Source organism: Sciurus vulgaris, assembly GCF_902686455.1.
Source record: "Sciurus vulgaris genome assembly, chromosome: 15".
Lineage (NCBI taxonomy): Eukaryota > Metazoa > Chordata > Mammalia > Rodentia > Sciuridae > Sciurus > Sciurus vulgaris.
In genome coordinates, this window is record NC_136476.1 from 84,601,092 (window position 1) to 84,623,208 (window position 22,117).

The 22,117-nt window shown below is 47.5% G+C and overlaps 1 long non-coding RNA gene across 1 annotated transcript; it reads right to left on the reverse strand.

Moving 5' to 3' along the window:
- Positions 1-698: 698 nt before the first annotated feature.
- On the reverse strand, positions 699-18,076 carry LOC306644734. The gene is made up of 2 exons (XR_013759452.1): positions 17,990-18,076; positions 699-1,107 (listed from the first exon to the last, which is right to left on the reverse strand). It is a non-coding gene; the product is annotated as an uncharacterized lncRNA (long non-coding RNA).
- Between the last annotated feature and the right edge of the window lie 4,041 nt (positions 18,077-22,117).

A 22,117-nucleotide genomic window follows, 5' to 3' on the forward strand; every position in this document is an offset into this window, starting at 1 on the left:
TCATCGTCTCCCAAGCCGAGCTCAGGAGGGCTCACCAGTCCATTTAAACCCAAAGGGTCCGCATCTCCCTATTACGCAGGAGGACAGTTCTGCCCCTGAAGCCGCTGGACCGGCCTGGGAGTGGGGAGAGGGGTCAAGTTCAGGTTCAGGGACAGGCGGAAGGAGCTCCTTTAACTCCGCCTGGGCTGGCTGGGCTGGAGCCGGGCTCGAGGACGCTGGAGACCGAGAGGACCGCAAGTTCCAGCGCCCCCGCGGAGCGCAAGTCCGGAGGAGGAACCGGGAGAGCCAGAGCGAGAGCCAGCAGACAGCCACGGCGACGCTCCCAGAGGCTCCGAAGCCTCGCGGTGGGGTGGAGGACGTTCAGCCCCGCCTAGGCCAGGGCGGGATCGGCAAAGCCAAGGGAGGTGGGGTGGGCGTGATCAGGGACGTGGCTGGAGGGCAGGATGCTGCCCAGGGCTGGCCCCAAGACAGGGGGCCCAAGGGCAGGTGGGGTCCAGCCCAGGATGGGTCTTGAACACCAGGCTCTGGAGTGCAGGCCCGGTGCTGGGGTGGAGCTCGGTGGTAGAATGAGTGCTTGGCATGAGTGAAGCCCTAGGTTCAATCTCCAGCAGCCCCCCCCAAAATAGCACAAGCGAGGTCCTCTCCCCTGAGTCAACTGCTCCAGACAGTAGGCCTGCTTGGAAAAACAGCCAAATAGGTAGAAATGTGCCAATTCAATTCCATTTACCCAATATTCTCAGGGCCTCTGTGCTTGCTCTGCTGCGGGGAATACAGATAAAAAATAAAAATAAAAAAAAATTTTAAACAACAACAAAAACCAAGACACAGATTTCCATTCCCAGCAATATTGTAGATTCAACAGCAGAAAACCCTTTTGCTACAAAATACTACTTGGAAATGGTAGCAAAAAATATAACAAACATCCTTTTAAATGCATGGCTGAGCTTGCAAGAGAGGAAGGGAACTCCCCAGGGACAGAAACAAAGAAGGAGCTAAAAAGCAGAGCAGGAATCTGCCGGCTGGTGCTGGTGCAGAGCTGGCCGGCCTGGGGCCTGGCAGGGTCGGAGCTGGTTCACTCAGCATCCTGGGGACTGGAGTTCACAACCCCTGTGGGGACAAGAAACGAGGCTTCAGGCTCCACAAGGTGGGGGTTGTACCTGGGCCCCACCCCAAGCCAGACTTTTCAGTTGTATTCTCAGTGAAACCCATTCTGCCCAGGCAGATCACCAGGAGGCTCCAGCACAGCCTGGGCTGCCTGGGAGCCTGTGACCATAGACTTAGCGCCAAGCGGGTGGTATTCAAATGCAGACGACTCAGCTCCCACAGCCTCTGGAGGCTCCCAAAGCAAGCCTTTAACACAGAAAAGGCCCCTAGGCCTGGGCAAAAACAAAAGGGCAGAACACTCCATAGAGGCCCTGACCTCAGCCTGGGCTGCCCAGGGTTCCCACAGACAAACACGCCTGCAGATGAGCTCACAAAGGGAAAATTACAAAACGGAAGCAGGGAGAGAGATCGGGTGGCAAAACCAAGGGTAAGATTGGATTTCCAGGGCTGGTGCCGCAGCTCAGTGGTAGAGTGCTTGCCTAGCATGTGTGAGGCACTGGGTTCAATTCTCAGCACCACATAAAAATAAGTAAATAAAATAAAGGCATTGTGTCCATCTACAACTAAAAAAAAAAAGAGAGAGAGAGAGAGAGATTGTGTTATGGTTTGGATGTGAGGCGTCCCCCAAAAGCGCACATGTGAGACAGTGCTGGAAGGTTCAGAGGAGAGATGACTGGGTTGTAAGAGTCTTAACACAATCAGTGAGCTAACCCTGATGGGAGTCATTAAAGTGGTGGTGTGGCTGGAGGAGACTGAAATTGGGGCTGGCTATGGGGTATATGTTTGCATCTGGAAAGTGGAGTCTCTCTCTGCTTCCTGAGGATGTGAGCTGCTTCCCTGTTCACACTCCACCATGTTCAGCTTCATCTCGAGCCTGAGGAACGGCGCCGGCCTTCTATGGACCAAGACTTCTGAAGCCATGAGCCCTCAAATCAACTTTCACAGCTGTGCTGATCAGGCCATTTAGTCACAGCAGGGAAATAGCCGCTGTGCCCATCAGCCTCAGATGATGGAGACGAGACAGAGATCATGACAGAGCCGTGAGGGGGTGTGGCTCAGCTGGCAGAGCATTCGCCTGCTGTGGGAAGCCCTGGGTTCCATCCCCAGCACAGCAAAAATAAATTTAAAAAAAACCTGCAATTCAAATGACTAAAGACCTAAAGAAGTTTTAGGAAATATCAAAAAGAAGAGTTTCTGGTTAGAGACAGCAGATTCGAGAGAGGTATTTACCCCCATCCCTCCCAGAGCCCATCTAAAATGGCAGAAAAGGAATTTTCAAAACATCACAATGACAAAGAAAATGGGATACAAGGCAACAGAACAAAATTTTGGGGTTGAAACTGACTCAGTAGATAAACACTGTTGAATGGTAACGGTGTGAAGGAAGTCCAGAAACAGAGAGCCCCGAGGCTTGGTCCCGAGGACCAGTCACTTCAGGCGCCACCAGAAAAGAGCAGAGTGAACCACAGGGACTTGTTGAAAGAGCAGCTGGACACCCCGACCCCCTGCCCTGCCCCAAGGAGACTCTACCACGCCCGCAGAAGACAGGGTCTGCTCCATGGAGCAGGTGGCACCACGGGTTCGGGGCTGGGGAGGCACAGGCCCAGCTCAGGGTGACAGCACCTCCTGATAACAGGATTAAGTGGAGGTCTGCACTGCAGGCGAGAATCCTGGCTGGCAGGCAGCCTGAGCAGGGGTCCTGAGAACCCCGCGAGGAAGGAACAAAGGGTCTCCACAAGGGGAGTTGACTGCAGAAGGAGCCCATCCAGGTCACCCGCCCAGGAGGACCCTGGTGGGCAGACAACTCTGAGTGCCGAGCTTCTGACAGCCTCTGTGTGAAGAAGCCAAGGGTTATCAGGCACACAGGGGATGCTTCTAACACAGAGAGAAGCAAAAACATAGGGTAAAAGAAACTCGGAGGGAATCAAAATGACAAGAAGAAAATGGTAAACTAACTTATCAAGATTTGAGACATAGCACCCATTAAACAAGAACAGAATGTCATTGAAAAGGAATATTCCGCTGGACACAGTGGCACATGCCTGCAATGCTAACTACTTAGGAGGCAAAGACAAGAGGATGACAACTGTGAGATGAGACTGGTCTGGACAACTTAGCAAGACCCCGTTTCAAAATAAAAATAAGGGCTGCGGTTGTGGCTCAGTGGTAGAGCAGTTGTCTACCACGCGTGAGGCATTGGGTTCGATCCTCAGCACCACATATAAATAAATAAATAAGCAAACAAATAAATAAATATTGTGTCAATCTACAACTAAAAAAGAAGAGAGGAAAAATAAAAAATAAAAGGGGCTGGAAATGATAGACGTCTTCAGTAAATAAAAAGGGCTCAGTGATAGAATGCCCCTGGGTTCAATTCCCAGTACTCACTCACCCCCCCAAAAAAAGAACTATTCTAAGAACAAAAGTATTTCTCGGATAGCATAAATTAAAAGCTTAGTGGTAGTGTTAAAAGAGAAGGTTGAAAATGAGGAAATATTCTAGAAGATAGAGCAAAAAGACAAAGTATAGAAAAGACATGAAAATTAGAGACTCAGAGGTGGGGGTGTGGCTTAGTGGTAGAACATGTGCTCAGCACACACAAGGCCACTGTAACATACACGTTTCCTATATACTCACAATGAACGACTAGAGAGTGAAGCTAAGAAATTACACTGAGAAAAAATGAAGACAGGTGTAAACCCAAATGCTGATGATTATAGAACACTAATGAAATAAATAAAATACCTAAATAAAGTCAGGCACAGTGGTCATGAATGTAAACCCAGTGACTTGGGAAGCTGAGGCAGGAGGATCATGAGTTCAAAGCCAACCTCGGCAACTCAGCAAGGCCCTAAACAATTTAGCAAGACCCTGTCTCAAAATAGAAAATAAAAAGGGCAGGGTTGTGGCTCAGTGGTAAAACACCCCTGGGTTCAATCGCCAGTACAAAAAAAAAAAAGAAATACCGAAATAAATGGAGAGACATACCATGTTCATAGATTGGATGACTCAATATTGTTAAGCTGACACCTATCCTCAAATTGATCTATAGATTCAATTTGATCTCAAAGACAATCCAATAAGACTTTATTTTTATAGACAGTAATATGCTTATTGTGAAATTTATATGGAAAGGCAAAGCAACTGGAATAGCAAAAATAATTTTTTAAAAGAAGAACAAAGTTGGAGGACTCATGCCACCTGATTTCAAGACTATGGTAATCAATGGAGCTTTTGGTAACCAGATAATGTGGAATTAGTGAAGGGGTGGACACAGAACATGTCAGAGCAGAAGCCATGAATAGAACCATGCAAATGTGACCCAGTGACTTTTGTCAAAGGTGCAGAGGTTTTTAACTGAAAAGGGATATCTTTTTTTACTCCCAACAAATGGGGTTGGAGAAATTGGCTAACCACTGCCAGCCCCCCAAAAGTCAATCCTAATCTCACATATTATACAAAAATTAACTCAAATCACAGACTTAAATTTAAAATGAAAAAGAACAAAACTTTTAGAAGAAAACATAAAGGAAACTCCTTGTAACCTTGGAATAAGCAAAGTATCTTAGATATGACACCCAAAGTACAATCCATAAAACTATTCACAGACAGCATGATTGTGCACACAGGCGAGGGTTTCCTGTGCTGGAAGCTTGGTCCCCAGTGTTGTGGTAGTGGGCCTAGGGAGAAGTCCTTGGAGCACTGGAGGGCAACTGCCCTCAGAAGTGACTAAGGTAGTTCTCATGGGACTGTATAGTCCTTTCCAGAGGGTTGCTATAAAAGAGCAAGACTGGGCTGGCACAGTGGCACATACCTATAATCCCAGAGGCTTGGGAGGCTGAGGCAGGAGGATTGCAGGTTCAAAGCCAGCCTCAGCAATTTAGCAAGCCCCTAAGCAACTTAGTAAGACCCAGTCTCTAAATAAAATATAAAACAGCTGGAGATGTGGCTCAGTGGCTGAGTGCTTGCCCAGCATGTGTGAGGCCCTGGGTTGGATCCTCAGCACCACATAAAAATAAAATAAAGGTATTGTGTCCACCTACAACTCAAATATATATATTTTTAAAAAGAGAGAGAGAGAGAAAGTCTGGCCCCGCTGCATTCTTTCCGGCTTCCGTCTCACCATGTGATTCCTCCCTCTTACCCACTTTCCCTCTATGATGCCATCCACCATTAGGCCCACGCCAGAGCCGATGTCATGCTGTTTAAACTCTCAGCCTCTAAAACTGTGATCTAAATAAATCTCTTCTGATTTTGAGTGCAGATTGCTCACTGTCAGGCGCCTATCATCCACCATTTGCCTGCCTCTCGCCTGTCCATCGCCAGCATTACACCTATCCATCACCCAACGCAGGAGGTTCACCTCCTGATCATCCCACAACAGTCAGCAAACTGATCGCTGACCTCCAGTGGAGCACCAGCTGCCTGCTGTTGCCTGGAAGTTCACTGTGACAGTACCTGCAGGTTTGATTACATGTGGCTGCCACCATTTTGAGACAACAGCCAGGTCCCATAGGACCCCTGGACAGACTGACTGAGACCCATCTCTGGAAGCCCTCAGCCCAACCAATCACTCCCTGCCTCTGGGACCCTCACATCGACTGACTGCTCCCTGCCACCAGGACCCCCAGACCATCTGACTGCACCCTATCACTGGGACGCCAGACCAACAGCACCCAGCCTCCAGGATCCTGCAATTACACCAAACACACCCAAACTCCAGGATCCCTGCCTGACCAACCTCACCCCGCCTCTAGGACCTCCAGCCGACCACGCCCACACCCTGAGCTGCAGCTCCCCATTTGCCAACACATTTGGAAGCCAGAGTGGCCATCTTGGATAATCCTGGAAGCCGGAGCTCCAATCTTTAGGTGGGGCAAATCCCATCCTGAGACACCTTCTAGAGACCTGAAGCTCAATGTCAGGTACCTCTCATGCACCATGCTACTGAACACTGGGAGGTTTCATTACTATATGACTGTTATACTGTAGATTTTCTTTTTTCTCCTTTTTAAAAAAATGTAAGTTTTTATTTCTTTACTGTTCTTGCTCTCTTTTCCTTTTGTTTACCTGTACCCTCAGAGTCTCTTTCTCCCTTTTTTGCATGCTAACATCCGATTTCTTTTGATTACACTCTCACCCTTTCTATTTTCTAGAACTTCTGTATATTCTTTTCTTATCCCATTAACAGCCACATTGTACATCCCTCTGCATCCTCTTTGTCCTCCATTAGAAACTGCAGACCTTATTGCAAATCTGTTTGTTTTACTGAAGATAATATTTGAACTCATTCTGTTTATTATGACAACTTTGTTATTGTCCTCATGGGGCTATTTGGACTAGGATTGCATAGTGTCTGAATTAGGCACTGCTAATGTTGATCTCCCCTTAAAGAAAAGGTTTTGGAAACCTATAGGGCCACTATAAGCCTATAGGGGGAAATCTGCAATACCCCAGATCTGCACTGCTAGCGGGGAAGATACATGAACAACATGAAAAAACAAGGGAAGAAAATGATCCAAACAAATCTAGATTCTATATTAATAGAATCCAATGACAGTATGGTGGAAGAAATGTCAGAAAAGGACTTCAGATTATACATGATTAAGATGATTCACAAAGCAAAGGATGAGATAAGAGAGCAAATGCAGACAATGAATGATAATACCAATAAGCTGACAGAGCAACTGCAGGAAGCAAAAGATCATTTCAACAAAGAGATAGTCTCAAAAAAAAAAAAAAAAAAACAAATCCTTGAAATGAAGGAAACAATAAACCAAATAAAAAGCTCAATGGAAAGCATCACCAAAAGACTAGACCACTTGGAAGACAGAACCTCAGACACTGAAGACAAAATATTTACTCTTGAAAAATAAAGTTGCCCAAACAGAGAAAATGGTAAGAAATCATGAACAGAATTTCCAAGAACTATGGGACATCATGAAAAGACCAAATTTAAGAATTATTGGGATTGAGGAAGGCACAGAGACACAAACCAAAGGAATGAACAACCTATTCAATGAAATAATAGCAGAAAATTTCCCAAACCTGAAGAATGAAATGGAAAATCAAATGCAAGAGGCTTACAGAACACCAAATGCACAGAATCACAACAGATCCACACCAAGACACATTATAATGAAAACGCCTAACATTCAAAATAAAGATAGGATTTTGAAGGCCGTGAGAGAAAAGCATCAGATTACACATAGGGGGAGACCAATACGGATAGCAGCCAACTTCTCAACCCACACTCTAAAAGCTGAAGGGCCTGGACCAACATATTTCAAGCTCTGAAAGAACATGGTTGCCAACCAAGAATCCTATACCCAGCAAAACTAACCTTCAGATTTGAAGATGAAATAAAATCCTTCCATGATAAACAAAAGTTAAAAGAATTTACAAATAGAAAGCCTGCACTACAGAATGTTCTCAACAAAATATTCCATGAAGAGGAAATGAAAAACAACAATGGAGGTCAGCAAAGGGAGGAACTACCTTAGAGAAAAAGCACTCAAAGGAGAAACCAAGCCAGCTTAAAAACCAAAAATAAGCCAAATGTCTGGGAATAAAAATCATATCTCAATAATAACCCTGAACATTAATGGCCTAAACTCATCAATCAAAAGACATAGACTGGGGCTGGGGAGACAGCTCAGTCGGTAGAGTGCTTGCCTTGTAAGCACAAGGCCCTGGGTTCGATCCCCAGCACCCCCCCCCCAAAAAAAAAGACATAGACTGGCAGAATGGATTAAAAAGAAAGACCCAACAATATGCTGCCTGCAAGAGACTCATCTCATAGAAAAAGATATCCACAGACTAAAGGTGAAAGGATGGGAAAAAAACCTACCACACACATGGACGCAGTAAAAAAACAGGGGTTTCCATCCTTATATCAGATAAAGTGGACTTCAAGCCAAAGTCAGTCAGAAGGGATAAAGAAGGACATTTCATACTGCTTAAGGGAAACAAATCAGGAAGACATAACGATAGTAAATATTTATGCCCCAAACAATGGTGCATCCCTATACATCAAACAAATCCTTCTCAATTTCAGGTATCAAGTAGACCACACCACAATAATTCTGGGTGACTTTAACGCACCGCTGTCATCACTAGATAGATCCTCCAAACAAAAACCAACCAAAGAAAACATAGAACTCAGTAACACAATCAATAACCTAGATTTAATAGGCATATATAGAATATTCCATCCATCAACGAGCGGATTCACTTTCTTCTCAGCAGCACATGGAACCTTCTCAAAAATAGACCATATGTTATGTCACAAAGCAGCCCTTAGGAAATGCAAAAAAATAGAGATACTGCCTTGTGTTCTATCAGATCATAATGGACTAAGAATAGAAATCAATGACAAAATAAAAAACAGAAATTACTCCAACACCTGGAGACTAAATAAAATGCTATTGAATGAAACATGGATAACTGAAAACATCAGGGAGGAGACAAAAAAATTCTTAGAGGTCAATGAGAACAATGATACAACATATCAAAATCTCTGGGACACTATGAAAGTGGTACTAGGAGGAAAATTCATTGCATGGAGCGCATTCCAGAAAAGAATGAAAAGTCAACAACTAAATGACCTAACATTACAGCTCAAAGCCCTAGAAAAAGAACAGAATAACAGCAAAAGTAGAAGACAGGAAATAATTAATCAGAGCTGAAATCAATGAAATTGAAACAAAAGAAACAATTCAAAAAATTGACAAAACAAAAAGTTGGTTCTCTGAGAAAGTAAACAAAATAGACAAACCCTTAGCCACACTAACAAAGAGGAGAGAGAAAACTCAAATTACTAAAATTTGTGATGAAAAAGGAAATATCATGACAGACACCACTGAGATACAGAACATAATGAGAAGCTACTTTGAAAATCTGTATTCCAACAAAATAGAAACTGCCGAAGACATTGACAAATTTCTGGAGACATATGCTCCTCCCAAACTGAACCAGGAGGACATACACAATTTAAACAGATCAATATCAAGCAATGAAATAGAAGAAGCCTTTAAAAATCTACCATCCAAGAAAAGCCCAGGACCAGATGGATTCTCAGCCGAGTTCTACAAGACCTTCAAAGAAGAACTCATTCCAATACTTCTCAAAGTATTCCAGGAAATAGAAAAGGAGGGAACCCTACCAAACTCATTCTATGAAGCTAATATCACCCTCATATCCAAACCAGGCAAAGACATATCAAGGAAAGAAAATTTTAGACCAATATCCTTGATGAATATAGATGCAAAGATCCTTAACAAAATATTGGCAAACCATATCCAAAAACATATTAAGAAAATTGTGCTCCATGATCAAGTGGGGTTCATCCCTGGAATGCAAGGATGGTTTAACATCCGTAAAAAAAATAAATGTAATCCATCATGTCAATAGACTTAAGGGTAAGAATCATATGGTTATTTCAATTGATGCAGAAAAGCATTCAACACAATACAACACCCCTTCATGCTCAGAACGCTAGAAAAAATAGGGATAGTAGGAACATACCTGAACATTGTAAAGGCTATTTATGCTAAGCCCATGACCAACATCATTCTTAATGGAGAAAAACTGAAACCATTCCCTTTAAAAATGGGAACAAGACAGGGATGTCCTCTTTCACCACTTCTATTCAACATTGTCCTTGAAATTCTAGCCAGATTAAAGAAATTAAAGGAATACGAATAGGAAAAGAGGAACTTAAGCTGTCACTATTTGCTGATGACATAATTCTCTATTTAGAGGATCCAAAGAACTCCTCCAGAAAACTTCTAGACCTCATCAATGAATTCAGCAGAATAGCAGGCTATAAAATCAACACGCATAAATCTAAAGCATTTTTATACGCAAGCAACGAAACATCTGAAAGGGAAGTGAGGAAAACAACTCCGTTTGCAATAGCCTCAAAAATAAAATAAAATAAAATAAAATACTTGGGAATCAATCTAACCAAAGTGGTAAAAGATCTCTACAATGAAAACTACAAAACATTGAAGAAAGAAATTGAGAAAGACCTTAGATGATGGAAAGATCTCCCATGTTCTTGGATAGGCAGAATTAATATTGTCAAAATGGCCATACTACCAAAAGTGCTATACAGATTCAATGCAATTCCAATTAAAATCCCAATGATGTACCTTATAGAAATAGAGCAAGCAATCATGAAATTCATTTGGAAGAATAAGAAACCCAGAATAGCTAAATCGATCCTTAGCAGGAAGAATGAAACAGGGGATATTGCAATACCAGAACTTCAACTATACTACAAAGCAATAGTAACAAAAACAGCATGGTATTGGCACCAAAATAGACATGTAGATCAATGGTACAGAACAGAGGACACAGACACAAACCCAAATAAATACAATTTTCTCATACTAGACAAAGGTGCCAAAAATATGCAATGGAGAAAAGATAGCCTCTTCAACAAATGGTGCTGGGAAAACTGGAAATCCATATGCAACAGAATGAAACTAAACCCCTATCTCTCACCCTGCACAAAAAACAACTCACAATGGATCAAGGACCTTGAAATCAGACCAGAGACCCTGCAACTTATAGAAGAAAAAGTAGGTCCAAATCTTCACCTTGTTGGCTTAGGATCAGACTTCCTTAACAGGACTCCCATAGCTCAAGAAATAAAAGCAAGAATCAATAACTGGGACAGATTCGAACTAAATAGCTTTCTCTCAGCAAAGGAAACTATCAGCAATGCGAAGAGAGAGCCTACAGAGTGGGAGAATATCTTTGCTACTCATACTTCAGATAGAGCACTAATATATAAAGAACTCAAAAAACTCTACACCAAGAATACAAATAACCCAATCAACAAATGGGCTAAGGATATGAACAGATGCTTCACAGAAGAAGATTTACAAGCAATCAACAAACATATGAAAAAATATTCAACATCTTTAGTAATAAGAGAAATGCAAATCAAAAAACTACACTAAGATTCCATCTCACCCCAATTAGAATGGCGATTATCAAGAACACAAGCAACAATAGGTGTTGGAGAGGATGTGGGGAAAAAGGTACACTCATACATTCCTGGTGGGACTGCAAATTAGTGCAGCCACTCTGGAAAGCAGTGTGGAGATTCCTTAGGAAATTTGGAATGGAACCACCATTTGACCCAGCTATCCCAGTCCTCGGCCTATACCCAAAGGACTTAAAATCAGCATACTACAGAGATACAGCCACATCAATGTTCATAGCTGCTCAATTCACAATAGCCAGATTGTGGAACCAACCTAGATGCCCTTCAATTGATGAATGGATAAAGAAACTGTGGTATATATATACACAATGGAATATTACTCAGCCATAAAGAATGATAAAATTATGGCATTTGCAGGCAAATGGATGAAATTGGAGAATATTATGCTAAGTGAGATAAGGCAATCTCAAAAAACCAAAGGACAGATGACACATAATGGGGGGGGGGGGAAGAATGGAGGAAGCAAGGACTGTATAGAGGGAAAAGAGGGGTGGGAGGGGTGGGGGGAAGGAAAAAATAACAGAATGAATCAAACATCAAACCCTATGTAAATGTATGATTACGCAAATGGTATGCTGTTACTCCATGTACAAACAGAAACAACATGTATCCCATTTGTTTATGATAAAAAAAATTTTTTTTAAATGAAAAAGGAAAAAAGTAAATAAATAAATCTCTTCTAATTACTCAGCTTTAGTATTGTGATATAGCAACAGGAAATGAACTAATACGAAGCCCTAGTGCCTTTCTGGTAACACTATTCTTATGTTTTGGAGGCATTACTAAGAAAAATAAGGGTTACATGAACACAAGCATTGTAATACTACAACAGTCAATCTGATAACCTAGTTGGCTAAAATATCACTAACGGGCAGGTAGTGTATACAGCAGGGATACGCTGGTCACAAGTCTGATGCACATCCCAGGCAGGACAGAGGAGAACCATACAAGACTTCAAGTTTCTACTCAGAATGTAAGCAATTTAAAACTTACACATTTTTATTTCTGAAATTTCCCACTTAATATTTTCAGAATGTGGTTGACAGTGTGCAGCTGAAACCACAGAGAGCAAAACCATGGCTGGGGGCGTATAGCAAAAGTGTGGAAAGTTCCCATAATGGGATCCAACCAACATGAAGGATGTCTCAACGACTGTTATGAAAATAAAAATAATCCTCCTTCTTCCTAGACCGCACACATTGGTGGGCCCCCCGCTCAGTGTGTGTAAGATCTGAGAGCCTTCTCACACGGGGGACAGACCTTCGTGACCTACAGAGCAAACGTCAGGGCTGCTAGGTGGGGGCGCAGCTCAGTGGTGCAGCACTCGCCTAGCACGTGCAAAGTTCTGGGTTCCATCCCCAGCGGTGAAGAGAAAATCAAAGCTGGAGGGCCATGTGCAATCAGCGCTGGACTTCAACAAATGGCCACCAACAGGATGCGCCCATACAACACACCGGAGTCATGGCAGTTTCTTTTTTTTTTTTTTCCTTGAGGGGGTACTGAGGATTGAACTCGGGGACACTCAACCACTGAGCCACATCCCCAGCCCTATTTAGTATTTTATTTAGAGACAGGGTCTCACTGAGTTGCTTAGCACCTCGCTTTTGCTGAGGCTGGCTTTGAACTCCATCCTCCTGCCTCAGCCTCCCGAGTCACTGGGATGACAGGCGTGCCCCACAGCACCCGGCATCTCATAGTTTCCATGGGCCAGAAATCCCGGCAGAGCTCGGCTGGTTCCTCCGCCTAGAGTCCCGTGTGGCTGCAGAACATAGCCGGGCTGTGTTGTCCTCTGAGGTCTGACGGGGAGGACCCCGCCTCCACCACGGCGCCTGTGGTTGGAAGTTCCCTTGAGGCTGCAGGACTGGGGCCCGGCCTCTAGCTGACCACGCTGGAGGCTGCACTCAGCTCGGGCAGGCGGCGCGGGGTCCCAGGGCGGCCTGCAGCTCCCTGCCCGGACCTTCCCAGCCTGACCACGTATTCATCAGCCCAGCGGGAAAGTCTCAGAGCAAGGCCCGGGGCGACACAGCCCAGCATTTCTGCCACCTTCTGTTGAAACTTAGCGTCCGTCCACCGCGGCAGCCGCCGGACTCAACAACCAGCCCTGAATTCTCTGCTGTTGAAATTCAAACGTGGAACCTTCCGTGGAACTCTCTGAAATAAACATGCTTAAGAAGGTCTAAGAGATAAGGGAAAATAACAAAAATATGACCCAAAGCAAGCAGGTGCAAATCAAGAACAGAGTGGGAATGTTCCCCGCGCTGGAGGTGAAGCTGCACCTGCACACGCAAGGCCCTCGGCTCCGCCCCCAGGACCCAAACAAAATCCATCCTGAAAGTAAAAAATATGATCATTGACATCAAATCTCAAAAGATGGAATAAACAATTGGCTGGACACAAAAAGAGATCTGGGTAAAATAAGATGCAAGTCCTGTAATAATTTAATAATTTAAGGGGAGAGAGAGAGAGAGAGAGAGAGAGAGAGGCAGGGAGGGAGGGAGGGAAAGACAGAGAGACAGAGAGAAATATCTAGGAAATAGGAAGATGTCACCAAAGAATTCGCATAGATGGCATCACACAAATCAGACAAAGCGGGCTCAGTGGCACATGCTGTAATGCCAGGGATGCTGGAGGCTCTGTAGGAGGATCACAAGTTTGAGGTCAGAATGGGCATCTTAGCAAGGCCCTAAGCAATTTAGCAAAACCCCGTCTCAAAAAATTAAAAGGACTAGAGATGGGCTTCCCCCCAAAAAGTGATGAAGAACAAGTTCAGAGAAATGGAGGGTAATATTAGAAGGCCTGACATACATGAGAGAGATTTCCAGAGTATGGCATGGAGGGAATGAGCAGAGAGCAATACTGAAAGAGATAATAGGGAAAATTTAAGAAGTGAACAAAGACATGAGTCTCAGAATTAAAAAGTCAGGTGTGATGCATGCCTGCCATCCCAGTGGCCCATGAGGCTGAGCCAGGAGGATCATAAATTCAAAGCCAGCCTCAGCAACTCAGCAAAGCCCTAAGCAACTCAGAGAGAACCTGTCTCTAAATTTAAAAAAATATATATTTAAAAAGGGTTGGGGATGGGGCTCAGTGTTAGCACCCCTAGGTTCAATCCCTAGTACCAAAAAAAAAAAAAAAAAAAAAAAAAAAAAACAAACAAAAAAACAAAACAAAACAAAAAAGTCATGCTAAATAAATAAAAATAAGATAAAAATCCCTTAGATGAAGAGAAAATCTTAAAAGAAATGCAGAGGGAGCAATATAGTTATTAACAAAGAAATGACCAACAAACCAGTAGTGGAATTTTCCTCATCTACAAACAGGAAAGAAAACAATGGGATGATGCCTTTCTGGTGTTGAAGAAAATTAACTACCAACTTGGAATAATATACTTAGCTAAACTATCACAAATGAGTGCATGCAAAAGGAAAACCTTTTCAAACATTGAAAAATCAAGAATCTTTCATCCCCAAACTCTGACTGAAAAAAATTCCTTCCTAAGAGATATTCTGCCAAGAAGAAATGTCAACCCAAAGGAAAGGCGAATCTAGAAACAATCATGAGCAAAAACTTTGGTAAATAATATGGTAAATCTATTACACTCCCTTCTAGGCGTGGCTGCTCTGACAGAGGTCCAAAATCGAAAGTGTAGAATTTTATTTTTCTTTAAGAGTCTGAGCTCACGCAGCAGCTCCAGGGTCTCAGGGACTCAGTTCCTGATGTTCTGTCGCTTCCTGATCCCCGTGGTGTGGGCTTATCTCCCAAGCCCAAGATGGCTCCCCCTGCACCCCATTTCCCATGGGCAGAAAGGAGGGGTCAGGCTGTTCCCTGGAGGAGCAGTACCTGCAGGCTGCACAGTGCTCCTCCCACTGGCATCCTGTAGGCCCAGGGAGGATGGGAAATGTAGTCTTTATCCAGACTGCCACAGGCCAGTGCGTTCTATGACTCTGCAAGATAGAGGAGGCTACTGGGGGAGCCCCAGCAACTCTGCCAGAACTATGGTCTTTAAAGCTATATATTCCTAACTCATTTTTTAACATTAAAGAATATGATTAGATCAGGAAGGAAATGTCTAAGCAAAACAAAACAAAACTGGATTAGGGAAAGGTATAGAAGCTAAATGAGTCCCTCGCTTGGTGCCAAGCATGTGCCTCTGAGCAAAACTTCCTTCTCACATCAAAGAGGATTCATCTGGAGCACCCGAAGACCAAGACTTCCACGCACGGAAGGTGATGAGAGGCAACGTCAGGAATTAGACAGAGGTGCTCAGACCTGCGAGTCGGTGGCTATGCTGGACACCTAACCACCATCAACCTGACATAAACAAAAGGGCAGAATAAAATTAAATGTAGTAAATAAAATTCCAGACAAAAATAACAAGGGTTATTTTTTCCAGACTTAATAAAATATCCACACTTAATAAAATGCTGTAGTAATCAGGACATGAGATGTTGGCCTAAGGATAGACAAATGGATCAGTGAGTGGCACAGAACAGAGAATTCAGAAATAGACCCGAATATATAAAGGCAGATTAAAACAACTGAGTTTTGGAAACGAAAAAGTACACACGTATCTCACCATGGGTTCAAGAGGAAAGTGTAGTGGGAATGTTTCTTCCCTCCTTCTGATGTTTCCCTCCACGTGGAGGGAACTGAATCTGTGTAACGCTAGCAGGGTTCATTCCACCCACCACCTCCAGCACCGCCTGACTAGGGCTTAAGGCTGCTGAATCCCCACTGTCAGTGTTAAGAAGCCCATCTGCCCTCACACCTTTCTCATCCTTGTTTCTACCAGTTTAAAAAATAAAAAAGATAAAATGTTTTGATCCCCCAGCTGCTAGTTCTTCGTCTTCCCTCTCTGTTCAGAATCCAGGAGGGGAAAGGGAAGTTAATTATTGAGCCCCCACAAAGACATCAAGAGAAACCACAAGGTCAATTATGAAATCCGTAGAGTGTGGAAAAGAAATAAAATGTGTGGAATGCAACTAAAACAACATTTGTAGAGAAATATATAGTCTTAGGTGCACTGGTTCTAAAACAGGAATGACTTATACAAGAGAAAACTTCCACCTGATTGAAGTAACCAATAAAGAAAAGAAGACGAATAAAAAAGGAAATCAACAATTACAGAGGTGATCGACAAAGCCAAAAGCCGGTTCATTGAAACAACAAATAAAATATACAAACATCTGGTAAAGTTAATCAAGAGAATAAAGGTAGAAGTACCTAATGTGAAACATGAGAGAAGGGTGGGCTGGGGCTCAGTGGTGGAGCACTTGCCTGGCACGTGTGAGGCGCTGGGTTCCATCCCCAGTCCTGCCAAAAAATTTTTCGTTTTAATTTTTAATGAAAGAAGAATACAGTTGAAGTTTTCAGAATCATAAATTTAAATTGAGAATTTATAGAAAAATATAAATGATCAGCCAGGTTTAATGGCACATGCTTATCAGTGACTTGGGAGGATTGCAGGTTTGAGGCCAGTCTCAGCAATTCAGAGAGACCCTGTATCAAAATAAATGATAAAAAAAAAAAAAAAAAAAAATGGAGAGAGCTGGGGCTGTAGCTCAGTGGTAGAGCACTTGCGTAGCACTTGTGAGGCACTGGGTTTGATCCTCAGCACCACATAAAATAAATAAATAAAATAAAGGTATTGTGTCCCTCTACAACTAAAAATATTTTAAAAAAAAACAAAACAAACAAACAAAAAAAAAACTGGAGATGTAGCTCAGTGGTAGAGCACCCCTGGGTTCAATCTCCAGTACTACAAAAGAGAAAAGAAAAGAGAGAGAGAGAAGGGAGAGAGAAAAGGCTAGGCACAGTGGCGAGTGCTTGTAACTCCAGCAGCCAGGGAGGCTAAGGCAGGAGGACTGAAAGCTCAAGACCAGCCTCAGCAACTTAGCGAGATCCTAAGCAATTTAGGGAAACCCTGCCTCAAAATATAAAATAAAAAGGGCTGGGGATTTGGCTCAGAGGTTGAGCACCCCTGGGTTCAATCCCTGTACCCAAAAGAAACTGCAGATGCAGAGGACAGAGGTGACAGGACGGCTGGAGACCTGGAACCCTGTGATCCCAGGGCCCAGTCCTCACTGAGGTCCAGAGGGGTCCTTTCCTGTCCTCGCCATGCCTTCTCCTGTGAGCTCCTAAGTTCCCTCTTAAGCAACTGTGACTGGGGTCTGCCACGGGTGTAACCCAAACACAAGCCAGGTGCCACACGTCCCAGTCATTTTCAAGAGAGAATGCAGCAACCGAACGGTGTCCCAAACAGTCCCAGGACCCCCTTTGTATTTGTGCTTCCAGAAGATCCCATGGAGGATGGGATTACTAAAAGCAAACCCTCTCCTGCCTCTGCCGCACAAACACCTGCCCAGGTCCCCTGCTCCCAGATGACCACTTCTTCCATTCTCTGTGCCCATCGGCCCAGTCAGCCTGGGCTCTGTCCTGTCTGCTGTTCTGGGGAAGGGTGGCAAGGACAGGGACCTCCATGTCCACTGCCCTGTGCCCAGGCCTCGGGCCCCTGCATGCTGGGAAAGGTCCTGTTGTAAGGCACCTGAAAGCCCAGTTATCTCAGAACTCTTGGGCATATTCCACACAAGGTGCTCAGCTCCTGGGTGACACAGGAGGGCCTTTCTCAGTGCACAGGGCTTGTCACTGTCACCCCCACCCTGGAGCTGGCACAGCGTTCCCCACAGGGAAGTGCCCTCCGGTGGGAGGCGGAGGAGAGACGCCAGACCACTGAGCCGAGTCTCCCAAGTGCTCCTGAATGGCAGAGTTCAAAGGCGCCCGGACCCCCGCCCTCCTCAAGTGAGAAGTGGACAGGGACCCGCTCAGGCCTCGGGCGTGGGTGACCTTTCTTCCGGGAGTCTGGCACACCTGGAAGGAAGGAACGAGAAGACTGGACAAGACCCGAGCCCACGCGCAGTCCTCGGAGCCAGCGTCCTCCCGCAGGCCCGCGCCCGCAGCCCTGTGCGCATGCCCAGAGGATCTCCGGCCTCCGGCGCCCCGCCGTCGCCTATCAAGCACGATGACACACGCGCTGAGCCACAACCCGGAACCCGGCCAGAAGAATGCGCTGCAGAAAACGTCTTTTCGGTCAATGGCACTATTTAATTGGGGCTTAACTAATGAACGTGCCCAGACGCGGCAGCGGAGGGCCGCTGAAGAGCCCAGCACTGCATTCTCTTAGCAGTGGTACTTTAAGCCACTCGAGTCCCAGCAGCGACAGATCCCAGCAGATTACACTCGCTGAAAGTGGACAGTAGAATCAGTGCCCTCGTGGCCCGCCTCTCCCGCCGCCCCCGCCCGCTTCCAGGACCGTCTGACAGAACTGAGCGCCCACCCCACCAACGCGACCTTGGACTGGAAGCGCCAGGAGGGCAGGGCTGGGTCCTCCTCCACGGTCGCGCCCCAGGCCTTGGTGTAGGGAGGGGTGGGCTGACGCCAACGAGGGCCTCAGATCCTGGTGGAATGGGTGAGTGACAGATGTCGGCCACCATCAGAGCTTCAGGCTCAGGGTCTGCTGGCCTGCCAGCCCCTGCTGAAGGTCGCACGCTGGCCAGCCCTCACTTTTCTCAGATGCAAATCTGGGCATCCGTGGCTCCAGCTTCTGCAGAGTCCCTCTCTGAGGAGGGAGGTGCAGGAAGGTTCTTTCCTGATTACTGAGGGCCCCACCATCACTGCGCACCCTGCCCTGTCCCCACCACTCCTTCCCAGGCCAGGAAGGGCCAGGCAGCACGCGACGAGGGGGCACCCAGGAGGGAGTGGGAAGGCCGTGACGGGGCCACAAGGCTGCCTGCTGCCCCCTCCTGCCGAGGACCGTCACCGAGGTCAGGGAAGCATGCTCACGGGCCTCCGAATGAGGACCTGGTTCTTACTCAGCTGTACTTTGCTCCAGTCAATTTTCTCTTCCTTGAAATGCTCCCTAGAACTCACTGGCTGGGGGCCTTATTTCTCTGGGGAGGGTCCAGTGACCCAAGCTGATGGGGAAAGAGCTACAGTGGGTATTGAGAGGATCCCGGCATTCTTTGGGCCTCAGTTTCCGTCTGGAAAATTCGCCTTGGATCAGAAGTACTCTGAGACCCCTTCAGCTTCAATCTGCTGAGATGATCTTTTTTTTAAGCACTTTTATTTTTTCAGTGCTGAGACTGAGCCCCATGCATGCCAGGCGAGCATTCTACCACTGAGCCTAACACTCAGCCCCTGGACTCCACTGTTGAGCCACGGGGCCTTGGGCTGGTTGCCAAAGCAAAGCCCTTGGTAGCTGATCTATAAAATGGGTACATCACTAGAGGCAGCCTGGCTACTGGAGTGGAACCCTCACCCCAACACACCCCTTGCTGAAGGCAGCTTGGGTCCACCGTGGAGGTGGGTCATGGCTCACAGTTAAAAGTTCAGACCCTGGTGTCAGGCAAGGCTGGCGTGGGGGTCCCAGCTTCACCAACGACCAAATGCGTGGCGAACAACTCAAGCTCTCAGACCCTTAGTCTCCTCTTCTGTAAGAAGGAATGTAGTGTGTACTCCCTCCCCAGGATTGCTGGGAGATAATGCCTTGCAGCCCATGGTATGTGGTAAGTATTCAGTGCTGACACTTTGTGGTCTGCTGGAGACCTCAAGGGTCCACGCTGGCCCAGTGAGAGCCACTGACTCAGAGACAGTCAGCACCCCCTTGGCTTCCAGCCCAGATGGTGAGGCTCCAGGGAGTGATCCAGGATCGCTGTTCCTGATCCCGGTCCTCTCCCCACTGCCTGCGGCCCTTTTCCTGAGAAGCCAGGACCCGTGGGAGCCAGAGCTGCAAAGGCCTGTCTTGTCCCTGGAGGCGTCCTACAGAAAGTCCCCTCTTCGTGGTCCCTGCACCTTCTGGGCTCCGCAAGGCCTGTTCTCCCAGGAAGGCAGGAGCAGAGCGGGTCGCTACGGCTTCGCTGGGCCAGAGAAAAGCCCTGGCCCCAGCTGCACGGAGAGCAGTACCTTCCAGGGTCCTGGCGCCATGGGGCCCGCCTGGCGGAAGGAGGTCCATAGCCTGAACCTTGGTGGGCCCAGGGCCGCTGTCCTCAGGGAGTCATGCTTTAGGCCTACGGACATGTTTGCCCCTGGAGAGTCAGGACTACCACCGGTCTACCCCACTCACCGAGCTTAGGCTTCTTCAGTGAGACTCCTGCCGGGCGGGCACCAGGTCCCCGAACTGTGGACTTCCTGTATGGCCCCACGCAATAACCATTGCCATCAAGCAAGCCCTCTGTACTGTGCCAAGAGCGCTGGAGATATCTTAAGTTCCCCAGCCAAGGCCCAGAGGGCGCTCTCACCGCTATTCTATCCCCCACTTGACAGCTGGGCCAACAGGTTCAGAGAGTAACTTGCCAAGGATACACAGCGAGGGACTTGAATCCAAATCTGGACTGGAGGGTTCGTGGTAACCTCCTGACCTGGTGGCCTACACTCTGCCTGCCGGTGCCTGAGTTCCCTGCCAAGGGTCTGTTTCTAGTTCAGCCCAGGCCCCTTCCAGGCTGGGTGCAAGGCCCAGCCAGAGCAGAGCAGGTTAGGATCTAGGCGGCATGGACTGAATGCTGGGTGTGCCAAAGAGCCAGCTCAAGGAGAAACGGAGAAAGTCAGAGTCAGAGCTTGCGGGGGTGGGGGAGAAAAATAGTATAGACCCGTGATTCAGCACCTGCCCAGCCAAGGCCCCGGGTTCCATCCCCAGTACGGCAAAACAGAAAAGAAAAAACAGGAGAAGGGGTCTGAGATCCCCCCACTCTCGCACACACCCAGTGCTGGAGTTTGATACTTTGGCCTCCCCAAGGGGATAGACTCCACTCGGGGTGTAAAGCAGAAGGTAACAGGGAGCTGGAGACGATCTGCGCAGGGCACCCGCGCAACGTGCGGGGGATAGGGGACGCTTACACCATGTAATTGGGTGCCACAGGCGCCAGCCCAATCCCATCAGCACTGGGCAGCAGGGCAGAGCAACCACTGTGGGAGGAGGGGTGGACGCCAGCAGCACCCCCTCTTCCCAAGTCCGAGCGAACACACCGATCAGGGCCCCATCACCGCAGGGCCTGGCTCGGGCCATCCACCGCCCTTCTTGGAGGACAGGGGGACAGGGGTCAGGGGGACTGCCAGCGGAGAGGGCCGGACACTCGGATCTGGGAAGCCGGGACCTTCCACCTGCCTTCCGGTGTGGAAGAGGGGAGCGGTGCCGGCGAGGCGACGCCCCCGGGGTCGGTTGGGGACGAGGCCGGGTGCAGCGTGCGCGCCCTCGAAGCGGCCGCGGTGCTGCCCGCGTGGAAGCGGATATCCTTCTGCGCGGCGCGGGAGGGCTGCTTCCAGAACCCGGGCAGCGCCGCCGCCGCCGCCCTCGCCCGCCGCCCCCTCCCGTCGCCTCCCGGTCCCCCTCCCCCGCCGGCTGCGGGAGGCACTTTGTGCAAATGTAACCTTTCCGCAGGCCCCGCCCCCGCCAGGAAGCGGCGCGGTTGCCAGGAACGCGGCGGCGCGGAGCTGGAAGGCGGCCCGTCCATCAGCGCGCTGACAGCGCCGGCCCGCGCTCCCCGCCGGCGCCTCCGCGCCCCGCGCCGCCGCTCTTTGTTCCCGGCTCGCCGGCCTCGCCCTCGCCCCCTCCTCCGATCCTCGCCTCTTCCCCCTCTCCTCCTGTCGGGGGTCCCCCGTCTCCCCGCCTGCCAGATCGCCCCCTCCTGGCTTCCTTTCCTCCTCCCCAGAACAGAGTGAGAAGAGGGGCCGTTCACCCCACTCCTCGCCGGCGGGGAGGGGGAGGCCAGGGCTGCCCAAGGTCCCCCTCTGGGTGCCACCTGCCCCACTACCGTCTCTCTGGGTCCCAAGGACACCCCCCAGGTCTGAGGCTGGGCTTTATGGATGATTGGGGGGGTCCCTGAAATCGTAGGTTCCGTTGTGGGTGCTCTTGTCTGAGGCGGGAGCCAAAGATTCCCTGAGCTTTTCAGAGGGCAGTGAATGAAGGTTAGGAATGAGGCCTCCCTGGCACTTTGCGGATCTGTG